Here is a 6,513-nt window from a genome sequence, read left to right on the forward strand (position 1 = left end):
ATAACTTCCATTGCTTTTTACATTGCCTTCTTGAGGACTAGATATGTCTTCAATATGCTAATTTTTTTGAGTATTGTCTATTGTTGTTTTATTTCCATAACCATCATCATCGCTGCTCTCATAAGCATCCATATCAATTGCAACTTTAGGTCTATACCATGACTTTTATCCCGTAGAATTTTAAATCCTTACTTATGTAGACCTTTTTAGTGATAGGATCATAATATTCAAACCCTTATTCTCATCTAGATAGCCAAGGAAAATAATTTTGATAGCCTTTAAATCCATTTTTCTCCTCAAATAATTAGGAACATGAATATAACATACACAACCAAACACCCTGAAATATGTAACTATAGGTGTTCTCTCGTATATCTTCTCATATAGTGACATGTGATAAGTCAATGTTGTAGGAGTCTTGTTCATAATATGGACTTCAATATGTACTACCTCAACCCAGTAAGTGAATGACAATTACATTTTATTCATCATAGTTGTAACTTCAACAATGATTCTATTCTTTTGACATGTAACTAGTCTCTTAATCCCATAATCTCTTAAGTAGTTAGAAAACTCATTTGGTATGTATTCACCTCCATTATTTGATCTCAAGCTCTTTATATAACTTCCAAATTGCTTTTTTGCCATAGATTTGAATTCTAAAAACTTCTCAAAAGCCTCACATTTATGTTGCAAAAAATAGACCCATGTTATCTAGCAACTGAAATCATCAATGAATGTAATGTAAAATCTGCATCTCCCACTCAATGAACTGTTTTGAGATGGATCCATATGTCCAAATGTACATTTTCCAAAGGATATACGCTAATTATCCCCATTTTTGGTAACTAACATGCCTTACATACATGGTCATAGTTTACCTAGCTAAAATGCAAAAGACCATGAGCAACTTGTCTAGACTACATTTGTTGAGCATCTGCAAGTTGATATGCCCAAATTTTCTATGCCACAACTCAACATCCTTGTCTTGTCCATGTTTAACTTCCACATATATAGAGTTTTGTATGATAGAAGTACTTGCATCTAATGTAAACAATGTGCCATTCTTTTGGTCTCATGGAATCAACCTACCAAGTTTACCATTTCTAAATTCTTCAATGAAGCAACTATATTTATAGAACCTTACTTGCAATCCTTGATCAGCCAACATAAGCTAAATTTTGAGTGATCGTAGGTACATCAAAAACATCCCCAAGTTGATTCTCTATCCCATTTTTGGTTATCAATGGAATACTGCCAATGTGCGTGATCTTATGCAATGTATTATCTCACGTAGTAGTAATATACTATTCACTTTGCATTTGTTGGTTCCTATCAAACCATTCTGCATGACATGTCATGTGATTCGTAACTCATGAATCCAAAAATGAATCATCCTCTCTAAGGTGATGTGTTATGCTACCAAGTACATGTTCCACAGCAAAAACATAACCTTCAGATGATGAATCACCTCTAGCATTGGGGAAGATTTGGACTTAGGTTTGGGCCTTGTTAGAAATTCCACCTTAGCATAGAGAGAGGTAATTTAGAAATAATTAAAGATGAAAAAAATTTAGTTTATTTTTTTTAGAATCATAAAAAAGCACAAATCTTTTAAGTTGTCAATTACCCTTAGTTTAGTCTAAAGGTCAGAAGACTCAAAAATAAACTAGTCACAATACTTGAAATTTGATGGCTTGTATCTAGATCAATTTGAAATACCAACGCAGTTTCTTTTCATCAAAACTTGAGCCAAAATATTGTGCCAAGGCTTAAGTTATATTTTGATGTGTTAGGTTTTGGCACATTCTCATTTCTTAGAAGCAACTCTAGATAACATAAAGAAGCTCGTGAGGATGGCTCATGCTAAATCAACATCATAGAGGGAGATGGATGAGGCCTAATCATAATCAAAGAGATACAATAGAGATGTGTATCACCTCTATGTCAAGCTTGATATATACAGATGTTTGAGAAGATGGTTGAATTTACATATATAGAGAGGCATAGGTGAGATGTACATTATCTTCACAATGATCTTGATTATGAGTATGAATCATTAAGTAAGGAAAATAAAACTTCTCTTTTGTTTAAATATTAGGGTTTTATAATGGAACAAAAAACTTTGAGATATGTAAGATATGAGTTTGCAATAGAGAAATATAAATAAGAGGATACTATGCAACAAAGTAAAATATTTTCCAAGCATATCTTGAGGCCCATTATTTCTTTATCTCAAATAAATTTTCTTTGCTTTATTGAAATTGACTATCGATTTTTCAAGACAGGTTTATCCATTCAATAAAAGATATTTAGGTGCATATATCAAAATGTTATTGAAATGTCAAAGTAAGAAATCCTTTGAGATAGAAATCTTCTTTATTGGACTTTTGCTTGTATAAAAAGTTTTAGTTGTATCAAACAAAGAGTGTCATATACTTACTAGTTCAACCTTGGGCTTTTAAGTGATTTACTAATTTAAATTTTATTCTTTGACAATATAGCAGATATAATCACATCTCTTAGCTTTCAAAAGAATATAATAGTATATCAATTTGGTCAACTTGAGGGATGGAGAAACCATGATATCAAGCTCAATCATATTACTAAGACATAGAGACACAATGGAGTGGAGAAAGCCAATATTAATTCTAAAGGACTTATATTATATTACATATAGAAATATTGTTCCACAAAGCCATCCCAAAAGAAAGTAATGCAACACTTAAAGAGACAAGCAATGAGGGAATCATGACACAAATGTAATGTTGTAATTGAACATCCTTAATATATTGTGAAAATGTAGTATTTGTACTTAAACCTCCCTTCTATTTGTTAATTCAATATCCAATAAAGGTATTATCATACTCCATGTTAGAATACTTTGTTCCTTAACATTCATGGATGAAGGATACAAAGTCTCTTGTGATCCTCCCATATGAGAAATATTCAATTTATAGTGGATTATTTACATACACTGGCTTAGGGACAACATAACTTGAGGGGAGGGGGTTCTCAATAGTTTCAGGAACCCCTTGCATTGTATTGATCCAAGGCCAACACAATACAAGAGAGGGATCAAGGATAGTGCTTGGAAAGGATTTACCATATTGCATTGGTCACCATGGATACTTTCCCAACTTCTTTGTGATTTGATCTCCTAGTGTCCATTTTATATGCTTTGTGACACTTAATAAATGAAATAAGGAAGATATCTATGATAGAAAGAAATAGGCAAATATAAAAAGAAATAAGGAAGGTACCAAAGAGGAACAACACAATGTGAGGGGTACCTTGGGCTAGCACAATTTAAGAAGGGGACATTGAGGAAGATCAATACATTTTGTGCCAAAAATTGTGAGTAGCTAACTAGTAGTCATCTTTAGCTTGGAGTACTTCTCTGATGCATCATATGCTACTCATGGCACTCTTTGATGAGCCTTTTACAAGCTGGAACCATCTGCAAGCTTCTTGAGGTTAGTTATGGTAGATTCTCTCTCTCTTTCTTGTTGAAATCTCAAGACAACAGTAAAGTTTTATGAATTTCTTCAAGATTTCATGGAGCTTTGATCCCTCTAAGCTCTAGGAAGCCTTCTTTTATTTTAATCATCAAACATTGAACTCATTATTCACTCTTGAAGCTTCTTCCAAACCCTAGCTATAGAGTTTATGGGACAACGAGCAATATTTTGCTTGAATCTTTAAATTTTCATGGGGCTTTTACTCAATCTCTTCCTAAATACTATTCTTAATCTTTAGCATGCATTGAGGTTACAAGATTGTGAAGCATTTTGGCAAGATTTGGTGTAGTTTTGCCTCTCCAATTTCAAAAAAATAGGGTAGCCACTAATTCCTTCAAACTTTTGGTCAACCATGAGGATTATGAAGCATTCTACTATACGGAAGCAAGAGCAAGGCCACACCATGAAGATTTGACCGACATTGAAGCAACCTATTAAGATTCATGGGCATTTTCCTTCTCCTAGAATGCTTGGACATTCATGAATGTTTGAAATCTCCTAAGTTATTGATTCCAATTAAGAATTGAAGCATTTTCATGGAGCATAGACTTTTCTTCATTCATTATTGAAGGCATTGGTTTAAGATTGGCATTCTTGTAGCCATTTAAAGACTTCGAGTGGATGCTTTATATGGATTTCACACAAACTTTTATGATAGACTTTAATCAGTCTCAGCATTCTTCATAATCAAGCATTGAACAAGGTACACCATCTATTCTCTTCTACTCTCTCTAGTTCCATTTGTTGAAGCATAAATAGTTGCTAAAAGGAGAGGTTGAGTTGAGTATACTCTCATTTCTTGATTGAACTTTCTTACAATTAGTTGACCGAATTTTAATGCCCATCCATTGAAGATTGAATTTCTATAATTAAGAGCTTGATAATTCAGCCCATCTGCAAAGCTTGAGAAAAGAGAGTGGCTGAGAGGTAGTGTGTGAGAGAGTGAGGGACTCGTTGGGGAGAAGCTCTTCTCCTTATTTTCCTATATCTTTTTCTCTTAACATTTGATGCCAGGAAGCATCTTTCATGGTGGATTCCGTGAGGTTTTTCTGTGGATTCCGTAAAACTATTTATTTGTCGAGGCTCGTACATAAGGAGGATTCCTTGTGCGAGAAGTTGACGGGGACGCCTGTCCTTTTTGGGCATCAGATTAATTTAATATGCACGTGGGTGATTCCATAGCAATTGATTTTGTAAAATACATATTAAATTAATGGATGTTTACAAGTTTAGAGTGTGTACTCGAATTAAATTAAGGTTAGGACGACAGAGTTTCAATCTATTTAATTATTTTGTAGCTGAAGAGACTGTTAGGTATTCACTTTTGCTGGGTTTTATTTAATTATTTTCTAACAATTTTGAATGCTTCAGTTGATGTGTAGAGCAGGCAGCGGTGATGTTGGGTAGCACCGGGCAATGGCGTGAATCCAAGTGCTTAGAAGAGTTACTATTTTTTATGGATACACGCCTTTTCACTAAAGGCGTGGTGCCAATATTTATTTAAGCGTGCTTATTTATTAAAGCACTTGACAAAACATTTATTATCTTGTATGCGCATAGGTGCTCGATTAAATATTTCATTATTTGATATTTGTATTTGGACATAGCCCGCTTTTGGACACCCAAATGCCTTACTTTATATTTGGGCAAATGCAAACACAAAAGCAAAACCATGCTATTTATAAAGTGGGCTATTTTTGAGCTTGAAGATAAATAAATCTATAAATACACGCCTTATGAAGCGCTCACACAAGGCATGGTGGGAGATTGCACCCAATTTGTCTTTTTTGTCTTATGTTGTGCAAATTTGCTTTTGCTTTGTACTTGAAATTATGAAGGTCTGTAGAATTCTATGTTCTTGGAAACCTTCTGATATTCACTACACACGCGTACAACATCCGATTTGCGCACCAACATTGGAGCGGTGATATTTGTGGATTGGAACAAGGAGGTCATGAATTGCTTGGTGGGAGGATTTGCTTGAGCTATTGCATCGAACACACACAATACATACAAGAGGAAGCTCACTCAAGAACACAAGAAGACATATGGATGTCAAAACATTTTCTTGTTGATTTTTCTTCCTTCTTCCTCATAGAATGCAATATACAAAAAGTATAGATAAGATACAACATAAAGGAAAGTGGCCTACTATACTAATTGACTAACATTATAACTATGCAAATTGTAGGTAGGTATAACCAACCAAATATAATAAGTGATAAGTCAATGGCCATGTGAGAATCATAATGACAATTGACTTGCTAAGTGTAGATGTGCAAACCCATCTAACTAAGTACTCTATCATCAATGTTTACACATGTTAAGCTTGCCATCTCAACACTCCCCCTCAAGCTCAATCGCATCTTTGCAACTCCAAATAAGCTTCAAAATCTTCGAAGCTTCTCCACATCCAATGCCTTTGTGAAAATGTTAGCTATTTGATCCTATATGTTGACATATACCAAGTTGATCTCTCCTACAAGTACCTTCTCTCTCACAAAATGGCAATGCATCACAATGTCTTTTGTCCTAGCATGGAACATTGGGTTCCTAACCAACTATATACTACTCATGTTGTTACAATGAATGACAATTGGACCATCTCCCTACACATCCAAATCACCCAATAAATTTGCAGCCATACCACCTCACATGTTACCATAAGAGCACCTTTATACTCAACCTATGTACTCATAAAGAAACCATTGGTTGCTTTTTGATGTTTTAAGTATTTGCTATACTAGGAAACATGAATCCATTGATATATATTTTATGATAGTTGCACACTTTATCCCCACTACAAGACAATTGGTGGCAAAGGCACAATGCAACTTTTCCTTGAACATATCTATAATGAGAAAAATTTTTCTCCCCTTCTTTTCATTTAGATCCACAGTAGTAATAGTTCAAGGCACGCCTATTGAGGGTACCTAAAGACATGTAGAACTTTGGTTAGATTAGTACAATTCTTGGTTTCCTATAGTTGGCA

Source organism: Lygodium microphyllum, chromosome 13 (assembly GCF_053477565.2).
Source record: "Lygodium microphyllum isolate KBCC chromosome 13, Lygodium_microphyllum_v1.1.10, whole genome shotgun sequence".
Lineage (NCBI taxonomy): Eukaryota > Viridiplantae > Streptophyta > Polypodiopsida > Schizaeales > Lygodiaceae > Lygodium > Lygodium microphyllum.